The sequence below is a fragment of the Chiloscyllium plagiosum genome, chromosome 10 (assembly GCF_004010195.1).
Source record: "Chiloscyllium plagiosum isolate BGI_BamShark_2017 chromosome 10, ASM401019v2, whole genome shotgun sequence".
In the NCBI taxonomy this organism is placed as follows: domain Eukaryota; kingdom Metazoa; phylum Chordata; class Chondrichthyes; order Orectolobiformes; family Hemiscylliidae; genus Chiloscyllium; species Chiloscyllium plagiosum.
The window spans coordinates 51,655,624-51,667,169 of record NC_057719.1 but is presented as its reverse complement, the minus strand read 5'-3'; the positions used below and the strand labels follow the sequence as shown (position 1 = coordinate 51,667,169).

Genomic DNA, 11,546 nt, shown 5'->3' with positions numbered 1-11,546 from the left:
TTATGATTCCCAACAAGTCTGTCAATTTAAAAAAACAATTTAATGCAGGTCATCAAATATATTTTTCATAGGGTATCAAAAGGTCATGTTCTTCTGACCTGGAGCCAAACATTTGCTTGCACCCTGGACATTTCTCTTTGCTCTGCAACTTCAATGGGTCAACATTCTTGCAAGCGCTGGTAATATCTGCTGGGTGAAGATGTTTTTCTTACAAAATACTCTGCTTAACCTATGAAAGTCGATCAGCAACATCAATTGGTAAAGATCTGACTTAAAAGGAATAGGTATGGTGGATTTTGAGAAGGTTTGTAGCTCAGGTTGAGGTTCTGGTTGTAGGCTTGCTCACTGAGCTAGAAGGTTCGTTTTCAGACGCTTCATCACCATACTAGGTAACATCATCAGTGAGCCTCCAGATGAAGCACTGGTGGTATGGCCCACTTTTTATTTATGTGGAACGACAAAGAGCAAAGGAAAAATCACCTATACTGTATATTAGAAAAGAATGGATACTCAATTAACACAGTCTGCCGATTTCTCAGCAACAAACTCAAACAAGCAAAACAGAAACCCTAGCCATTCTCCCCTACATCAAAGACATCTGGGAAATGACTGCCAGACTACTCAGACCTCTTGGCATCATGTAGCCCACAAACCCACCAACAAACTAAAACAGAAGCTAATGAACTTGAAAGACCCCATACCGACAACAAGCAACACTAACGTCATTTACAGAAAATCTTGCAAGAACTGTAACAAACACTACATTGGACAAACAGGCAGAAAACTAGCCACCAGGATACATGAATATCAGCTAGCCACAAGACGACATCACTCACTCTCACTAGTACTTTTACATATAGATGCGGAAGGACACCATTTCAACTGGGACAACACATCCATCTTAGGACAAGCCAAACAAAGACACGCACAGGAATTCAGAGAAGCATGGCATTCCAACTGGAACTCTATCAATAAACACATCGACTTGGATCCCATTTACCACCCCCTGAGAAAAAGAACAGGAAATGACATCACCATAGGAAATGACATCACCAGCCCAAGGAAACCTAAACACAAAAAGCAGGCCATACCACCAGTGCTTCATCTGGTGGCTCACTGATCTTACCTAGTATAGTGATGAAACATCTGAAAGTAAACCTTCCAGCTCAGCCAGCAAACTTACATCCAGGAAAAGGTAAGGTTCAACACCTCAGCAAATACATTGTACTATAAGAGGCATAAATGTATGTGTTGTAAAATAGCACATCAATTAACATCTCTTGAGCAATGTTATGGGAATCTGAATAGACTATGACTTTCCATTATTGTTTATAACACACATACTTCCTTGCATGCATTCTTTCTTGTACATAAATATAAATAAACAACATTGTAGTACTAAATTTGAATACATTGTGACACTTCAGCCCAATCCTGACAGGACAGTGTTGCTATATGTTTCTCACTCATCATTCCATATAGCATTTTAACACTTTCCAAGTAAACTGCCAAAATACCACCATATAGCTCTAGGATGGTCAGTACAGTTAGATATGTTACAGCAATGCATAAGAGTAGATTTAACCTAAAAATAGAAAATTAGCAGAGTATAAAGGGTTTGCAGAGGTGGGGCAGGGGGAGCATAACAATCAGCTAGGGTTAGTTTGCTAAATAAAATCCAATAACTGAGTAGTATATATAGCAGGGTCAGGTGGGAAACAACTGGTTTGAGTGTGATGACTCAAATACTGATATTTAGGCTTAGGCAAAATATGTAGTGGAAGGGAATCATACTCAAAGATGAGCCTGAAACGAAAAAAAAAAGTCAAAAATTTGGCAACATTAAAAGAAGAATTTTACAAATGAAAACACGGGACTTATTTTTGTCTGTACAATTTTATCCTTCACAATATAAGCAACATGTTTTATTGGAAATGGCAAAGCTTTCATGGAACCCTTGTAACAATTTTCTTATTCTTGGGACCTGTCAGCACATTACTGTTTTCCTGTTTTTGGAAGACTGAATAGACAGCAGACCACAGAACAGATGTACTGAATATTATCCTGATCTTGAACAGCTGTTCTAATGTGATTGCAGGAAAACAAACACCCTACTTGAAACCTTGTTATTCAGCTAAACAAAGCAGAATTTTTTTCCAATATACTTTGTTTGTAATAATAAATCGAACTGTAAGTAAAGCCTCTACAGAGCATAATGTTAACCAACAATATCATAATTTGACTCAAACGAAGCTCCATATTTTGAAATAAATCATACAATTGATATTATAGTACAGCTGCTGAAAGTGAATGACCTAGATACAGGACACATTAAACAGACACAAGGAAGCAGTCTCCAGCTAAATGCAGTCCTTTGTAATGAAATGTGATTAATTATTCAATTGGATAAATTACTTGTCACGCATTGTACACCAATGTTCCAAACAAAAGGGATAGCGATCAAATGTTTGCTCACAGGCACACATGACATGTATTTAAAGTTCCAAAAACTACTCATGAACTAAAGTTGAATCCAATTAACTTTGATCTGTTCAAAATTGCTGCATAACTATTTCATTAAAATTTCAAATCTTTTTAAGAACATTGAGGGGGAATCTTTATAATTAAAGATGCACTGTCAAACAATAAGTGCATAATCAGAATCAACGTGAGAAACACATCTTTATACACACTGAAATGAAGAGTACCACTTGATACAACTCTTTCTACTAATCTGATCATTTGCTGTTGCTTGAACTCCTTCCCCATGTTCCACCTTATTGACATTGCCTCTCTCCCACCCACTTTCAGTCCATTCAACAATCTAACCTGCTCAATTTTCAAGTTCCACTAAAATTGCCCTCCTTATTTCTCCTACAAATAGAACAGTAACAGCTATTCAAAATAATACTTGAGGAATTGTTCTAAATTATCTGTAACAGTGTTATCATTATTGCCCCTACCACGAGAAGTGACATCATTTGTTAAAACCAGTGTAGTTAAGATAGTAGTATTGTTCAATGGACAATATAACAATGCAAGGGGCAATGAAAAGTGTACTTATTAGGAATAGAAACTATACAACAGCAAAACAAATGAGCAAGTCACAATATTCACACTTGACAAAATAAAATCTAACTATTCTATGTCTATAAATCATGCCTAACAACTGGTTAATATTTTGCGCATAGGATTTGCTAGATATCGAAGTACAGCATTTGAATCAGGGGTCAGGATGGGGACGCTCTTAGGGTCTCAGGACAACGATCCAGAATGCCTGCCATTTGAGATTAATGGTGACACTACTACTTTAAATTCCATTTTCAGCAGAAAATGTGTACAGCAAGTAATATATTGCAACACAAGAATATTAAATACAAATGTGAAGCAATCAAGATAATTACATCTTACTGACCAAAGTATGTTTTGTTTCAATTACCACAATGCAGGTCATAGGCTAATTTCCTTCAAAGTTTAGAATTAGGGGAAAACCTGATTTTAAATTAGCAATGCTGCTTCAGTGATAGGAAATAAAATTCTCAGACTACTGTATTATGGCATTTACATGGTCTGAAGGAATGCCTGAACCTAACAGAATGTGGGAAAGGATGTGGATTTGTTAAGTGTTAGTTGGGTGTGATAAATATGGGGTGCTAGTAATCAGTGGGGCGAGTTTTATGGATTGTGGTTGACTGAAAAAAAGTGCCTACTTAAAAAAAGTGTGGACTTGAACTCTATTTGAGCAGTTATCTTGTGTACACCATTGTGAGTAGAGGATGGATGACCAAAAAATGTAAAGTTTCAGTTTATGACTACTCTCACTGTTTTCTGAAAATGAGCCTTATGACCATTGGAAGAATTAAGTTACCATGTGAACTTAATTGTTTCTCCAAAGAGAAAGCAAGATATGGCTTTAACACTTTAATTACTATATGAAAGCAAGATGAGAAGATTGTGAATTGGAGCCTGATAATTTAAATACAGTTTATGATTTGGACACATGGTTAACTTTCACTGATTACATTTATCTAAAAGATGGCTTCTTGACTGCTATGAGGCATGATCAGATCTTGGCAAACTTAGAATTACTAAGGTCAGTAATATATTAGAGTACTTAATGGCATTCAATAGGTTTTGAGGGTGCAGAAATTTCATTTGAAAATTCCCCAATCTGTGCTGACATTAAGTTATTGGACTGTGCCAGAGTATTAAGTATGGACATGGATCAATTTTTGACAGAAGTTAAATTTGTACATAAACATACACTGCTAGGGCATATGTCAAAGGCGTTTTTTAAAAAATTGAAGGCATTCCTTTCCAGCACAAGTCATAGCACAAATGGGCAATCGATGACTGCATCATCCATTTTGTTTTCAACATTAATAAACTGGCAACAGTGTCTAAAGACTGGTCATAGGTGACAGTGTACAAGGAGAAGTATAATCAATAGAAAAGAGGACAGAAATGCTATTGATAATTTTGAGAAAAGATGAACAATTAGGATTTATAATGAGCAAGTAAACCCACAAAGTACTCAGTTTCGGCACAATATTTTAGGTACAATTCAAAGTGCCTCTGTCATGAACTGTACCAAAATTATAGTAAAACATTTGAAATTCAACATGAGATGTAAGACTCTGAGGAAGATGCGATACATGTCAAAGATTGCAGTGTATTGATCATAAAGTTACAGCCCAATGGAGGAATGTGTTGATGGTAGTGTCTTTCAATTATGCAGTGTTGGACAACGGATGCATGTTTATTGGTGTGTAGAATTGACTGGCTAAAATGCAACTGGTCTGAGCACAAAGGATTGTGAAAGATTGAAGGAATTTGAGATTCCTCCAGTTTCAAATTCAGAGATATTAGAATACTAAAACCATTGAAAATAATGTGCTTACTTATTGTAAAATAGCCAGAATCAAATAATCTTATTAGCATGAATGTAGTATCCAGTGAAATACTCTTGTTATTGAGTAGGATACCAATGAAAAAAGGTACAGATGAAACTGGGCATGGAGATAAAAAAAGCTACTGTGTTTGGAAAATCTTTGAATTTGCAATTTATACACAATCAGGAGACCATTGCATTCTTTTAGCAAACATAACCTCTCCATAAAAAGACATCAAAAACCCGTTACTGATATCACTAAGTGTACATTTAGAAGATTAAAGGGTCATTTAAAGGGTCAAATTCCATAGGCAATTTGCCTATCATTCTCAAAAGTTGAAAATTTTAATAAAAGGATGCAGTAATAAAACTCAGAGCAAGATAAGTTCACAGAAGAGATAAACGACAGATGTTAGCTTTATAAAACTATTGTAGGGCACAGTTTTTTGTAATTCTGCCCTTTGCAAGAGATTTCAGTGAGCTAGTGGACAGGAATTTAAAGATATAGGATTAAAAAGGGGAAAAATCATTTTCCATTTTCTTGATTTAGTAAGTAGATTTTGTCAATCCTAATGATGGAAGAGCCCAACACATCAGTGCAAAGATCAGGTTGAAGCTTTTGCAGTCATCTTCAGCCGGAATTGCCAAGTGGATGATCCATCTCGGCCGCCTCCAGTGGTCATCAACAATACAGATACTAGACTTCAGCCAATTTGATTCACTCCACATGATTTCAAGAAAGACGACTTGTGCTCCAGATCTTGCTGCTCCCCTAGCCAAACTCTTCCAGTACAGTTACAACACTGGCATCTACCCAATAATGTGGAAAATTACCCAAGTATGTCATGCACATAAAAAGCAAATCCAACCCATCCAATTACCACTATATCAGTCTACTGCTGATAATCAATGAAGTGATGGAAGATGTCATCAACAGCGCTATCAAGCACCACCTGCTCAGTAATAACCTGGTCAGTAACACCCAGTTTGGGCTCTGCCAGGGCCACTCCTGATCTCATTACAGTCTTGGTTCAAACCGGGACAAAAGAGCAGAATTCCAGAAGTGATGAGAGGGTGACAGCCCTTGACATTAAGGCTGCATTCGAATGAATGTGGCAATAAAGAGCCCTAGCCAAAACTGCAATCAGTGGGTATCAGGGGAAATTGCTCTGGTGGTTAGAGTCATAGCTGGCACATAGGAAGATGGTCATGGTTGCTGGAAGTCAATCATTTCAGCTCCAGGACATCTCTGCAGGAGTTCCTCAGGGTAGTGTCCTAGACCCAATCATCTTCAGCTGCTTCATCAATGACCTGCTCTCAAATTATAAGGTTAGAAGTCAGAATATTCACCGACAATTGCACAATGCTCAGCACCATTCACAATGAATTAGACACTGAAGCAGTCAAATGCAATTAAATCTGGATATTATCCAGACTTGGGATGACAAGTGGCAAGTGCCAAGCTATGACCATCACCAATGAGAGACAAACAATCTAACCACCACTCCTTGATATTCAATTGTATTACTATCACCAAATTCCCCACTATCAACATCCTGAGAGTTATCATTGATTAAAAACTCAACTGGACTCATTACATAGACACAATGGCTACAAGAGCAGATCAGAGGCTAGAGTGACTCACCTCCCGATTCCCCAAAGCCTGTCCAAAACAAGACAAGTCATAAGTGTGATGGAATACTCTCCATGCCCAAATGAATACAGCCTCAACAACACTCAAGCAGTTTGACACCATCCAAGTCAAAGCAGCCCCGTTGATTGGCACTGCATCCACACCTTCCACCATCAATGCTCAGCAGCAGCAGCGTGTACTCTAAGTAGAAATTCAAAGATCCTCAGACAGCACCTTCTAAACCCACAACCACTTCCATCTAGAAGGACAAGGGCAGCAGATATGTGGGAACAGCACCTTCAAGTTCTCCTACAAGACACTCACCATCCTGACTTGGAAATATGTCACCATTCCTTCACTGCTAGGTCAAAATCCTGGAATTTCCTCCCTAATGGCATCGTGGGTCAACCCACAGCAGGCAGACTGAAGCAATTCAAGGTGGCAGCTCATCATCTTCTCAAGGGCAAATAGGGATAGGCAATAAATGCAGGCCAACCAGCAACACCTGCATCCCACAAAATAATTAAAATAATTGTAAAGATAAGAAAATAAGTATGGATAAAGGTAATAGAAAAAAGTGGATAAGGTCCTGACTTGGACCACTGAAAACTTCAGTGAAAATGGTAGGGAATTTGTCGATATTGAATTCAGAAATGCCTGCATGGATAGGAATATGACACTCATGAATACAGAAGCAGAAAGAATAATAGTACGGTAAAGGAATCATGCAGTATAAGGTGAAATAATTCATAAAACATTTGCAGATCCAAAGTGTAAATTATAGCCTGCGCTAGTGTGGGCTGTACAAAGGGCTAACAATTCTTTGGAGATGATGGGAGGATGCAGTCCATATCAATTAGCTTTTGATAGGAATCCTAAAATTCAATCAGTAAAAAAGCAATCAGCCAACATCTTCGGAAGGAGCCAAATTACCTCTGCTTTGTTGGAACATTTGAATGCATTGCAGGCAGACAAAAAAGTTTTCATTAAATCCCAAGTCTCAGAGTTCAGTGATCCTCAAGGTACAAGTTAAGGCCATTGGCAACCAGTTTCAAACATGGGAGATATAGTTTATTATAGGGGAGTGTATGGAAGGTCCCAAAAGGTGGTTATTGACAAATAACATTTGTACAACATGGGAACCAGACTGTTCGAGTACAACATGCAAGATTACTTAGTATGAATTACAAATTTATAGATTCTGAAGTCAGAAAATAGAAAGGAACCAGGTACCTCTCGTATCCAAATATTGCACAGCTATGATAATCAAACTGTTGCAATTGACAAGCTTGTTTGATGATGGACAGTCAGTTTCGATGGTCAGTATGAGGTACTTAGTCCCAAAGGACAACTATAGAAAGTGAGTACTAAAAAGTTTACCAAAAGACACTAGTCAATGGGAAAAGACAAATAAGAAAAGCAAGGAAGGTCTCTGGAAAATATAGAAGCTGGCCGATTAAAAGATCAGGGACAGGAGGCCAGGCCTGTGGACTAGGAACATAGATGAATCTACCCTAAGGCATAAATGCAATTTTAAAAGCTTTCTTTCAGTTGTTAGCAACGAATGCTTCAGAATGTAGCTCAATTCATATTAAAACTGCAATTCTGCAAGGAGATCAGCTTAACAGGAAAATGTGTATTCATCCACTAAAAAAAAGGGGTACCAAATTCAATTGAGACACACAATGTTAAATAAATGTTTGTACATAAGTTGGTACTTCTCAGTAAGGTCAGTTGCATTAAAATTGGGATTACTTAAAAGCAGATGATGCAATGTTTTAGTAGCACCATAAGGGACAGCTTTCAGTCAAATTTGATGCCCGTGGAGGATTCTTTGTGGGGCTGTGGGCAGTAAATTTGAAAATACCAGAAATGGACTTAAAGCAAACTTAAAAATTGCCAGTCATGTTTCCCAAGCTTGTCAATACACAGGATTGGAAATCAGGCAGATTGGGATAAGTTTCACTTTACATCAATGTTATTTGGAAAATGTTATCCCCCTTGCAATTCATCAAAAAGATGCTGTGCTTCTAAATATGAAGTGGAATAATTGAAAAGTTCAAAAAGAAGGAATGATTCATTAGCATTCCCAGTTCCCCAGAGAAGTAACTAAGTGATACTAGGCTACCTCAAATGTAAAAAGTAAGCATCATCACTTTTGAACTGCAAATACTAATAAGCCTGACCCAGCAAAGACAACTAGCTTCTTCCCTAAAAGAAGATAAACACCATAATCAGGCTTTCATACAAAAAATCCTTCAGTTTTATATAAAAGATGGTACTAGTAAAGCTGAAATTAAATTTTCAAACTGCATTGTGGAATTTGGCCTCCAAGTCCTCCAAGTTCAATCTAAGTCAGCTACTTGATCGCAGAACCAGTGATTTGCCTGTTAGAAACACTTGTATTTTAATTCCAAATGAAGCACAAGGAACATTCAAATAGTCACTTAATTTTAAAGGTTAACTGGAAAGGCTGAAAAAAAAGATTTACATTTCTTTTTGTAAATATATATTTTGTAGAGATGAGTACTGTAACAGTTTTAATTCCACATCTGCACCCTACAATAATAAAATGCATATGTAAAAATGTGTATGCACTGTTTCACTTCTGACAGTTCACTCCTAACAAGAGGCATTCACAGCTGGTTAGAACATTCTCTTCTACTTTTGAAATAACCAAAAACTTATTTCAGTGGATCAATAGCATGGAAACAATGCACAGACGCCAACCACAAATTTTCTTTTAGAAGGGACTTTATTGTTTGTACTAATCAAGTTGCTAACAGAACTTAAATTGTTGCATTTGGCAATAGCCCAGTGGTATTATTGCTGGATTGTTAATTCAGTGACCCAGGTAATGTCCTGGAGATTGGGGTTCAAATCCTACCATCATAGAATTTGAATTCAGTAAAAGAAAATTTGGAATTAAAGTCTAATGATGATTTGGCTTACACATGACTCCAGATCCACACAACGTTGTTGACTCTTATCTGCCCTCTGAACAATTAGGGATGGGTAATAAATGCTGCCCTAGCCAGCAACACCCTCATCCCATGAATAAACTAACAAAATTCTGCAAAAGCAGCTGTTCAAAAGGGATATGGGATATAGGAATAGAAAATACTTCAGGAGTATCAGGAGTGAGTAAATGTTTGCTGTATCTTAGACTTCACAGTCTATCTTTTCGGGTTGATAATTAAAATTGCATTGTACCATTTGATGCAGGAACTGGAATTCTGCCAATATCTTAAACAATATTGATCTGTTTTTTTACTAAATACATAGAAAAGTGAGGAAATTATCAGTATAACAAGATACATCTGCCAGTGTAATCAGTCAAGTTTTACATCACACAGCAATGTACTACACCCTTACAAAGAGAAGCCAGATACACAGTTCAACAATATTCACTATATGTATTTACAGACACTTCTCTGCTTGTTGTTTGTGAGGAACATTGATTCTTGTCGTTAAGGGCAGAGTAGGGGAGGATCTGTTTGAATTCAAATGCAAATTATGTACACATATCCTTTCTAGTCTGTAGTGACTTCTACTATGAAGTACACACCCTGTAGGTGTCATGATTTGGAGATGCCGGTGTTGGACTGGGGTGTACGAAGTTAAAAATCACACAACACCAGGTTATAACCCAACAGGTTTAAATTGGAAGCACACGAGCTTTCGGAGCGCCGCTCCTTCATCAGATGGTTGTTACCTGATGAAGGAGCAATGCTCCGAAAGCTCGTGTACTTCCAATTAAACCTGTTGGACTATAACCTGGTGTTGTGCGATTTTAAACCCTGTAGGTGAGCATTTTAAGCTTTACTTCAATAAAGGTCTTGCGTTAAGCACACTGCTGTGTGCATTGCTGCAGAGCTGAGCTGCCAACGGGAAAAAAAAGAAAAAGAAGAAAAAGAATCAGTGAAAATACTAAGAGAAATGGTTGTAGGTTTTCCCCTAGCTGTTCAACTGGCAGGGAATGAAAAGCAAAACTAGAAATTCCATGGACAATGGCAGAATTATAAAATAGCAACAGATCTGTTCAGCAAACCAGATCAACTTTTATCACTATTGTGAAGTGACTGTTTTCAAAATAAATTCCATCCTAATCTCCCTCAAGAACAAAGAATTACAGAAATCTTAAAAACCTTTGAAGTCACGCTTTCAGCCCCACATGATAAATTTAAAAACAAATCCACTGATCAATACAAAACATTGTGAACTTAGCTTCCAACAAGTCCACAGAGATCCTCCTCAGAGTAACGATCCAGACCCATTCTCCCACCCTCTATTTACCCCTAACTAATGCACCTAACACTATGGGGCAATTTAGCATGGCCAATTCACCTGACCTGCAAATCTTTGGACTGTGGGAGGAAACCGGACAAACTCCACACAGACAGTTGCCCGAGGTGGGAATTGAACCTGGATCCCTGGCGCTATGAGGCAGCAGTGCTAACCACTTCCTTGAAAGTGGAATCCCAAGTAGACAAGACAGTAAAGGCGGTGTTTGGTTCGCTTGCATTTATTGGTCAGTGCATTGAGATGAATTGGGAGGTCATGTCGTGGCTGGACAGGAGACTGGTTAGGCCATTTTTTAATACTGCGTGCAATTCTTGTCTACCTACTATAGGAAGGATGTGTAAAACTTGAAAGGGTTCAGAAAAAAATTCACAAGGGTGTTGCCAGGGTTGGAGGGTTTGACCTATAGGGAGAGGCTGAATAGGCTGCGTCTGTTTTCCCTGGAGCATTGGAGGCTGAGGGGGGGTAACCTTAGAGGAGGTATGTAAAATCATGAGGGGCATGGATAGGGTGAATAGCTAAGGTCTCTTCCCTAGGGTGGAGGAGTCCAAAATTAGAGGGATAGGTTTAAGGTGAGGGGAAAACTATATAAAAAGGGACCCAAGGAGCAACATTTTCTCTCAGAGGGTGGTGCATGTATCTGCCAGAGGAAGTATTGGAAGCTGGTGTGATTACAACATTTAAAAAGGCGTCTGGATGGGTACATCATTAGGAAGGGTT

The 11,546-nt window shown here is 38.0% G+C and overlaps 1 protein-coding gene across 5 annotated transcripts in view; it reads right to left on the bottom strand.

Moving 5' to 3' along the window:
- daam1a (dishevelled associated activator of morphogenesis 1a) overlaps positions 1–11,546 on the bottom strand; it is a 183,900-nt gene that overhangs the window by 80,785 nt on the left and 91,569 nt on the right. The window lies entirely within an intron of this gene.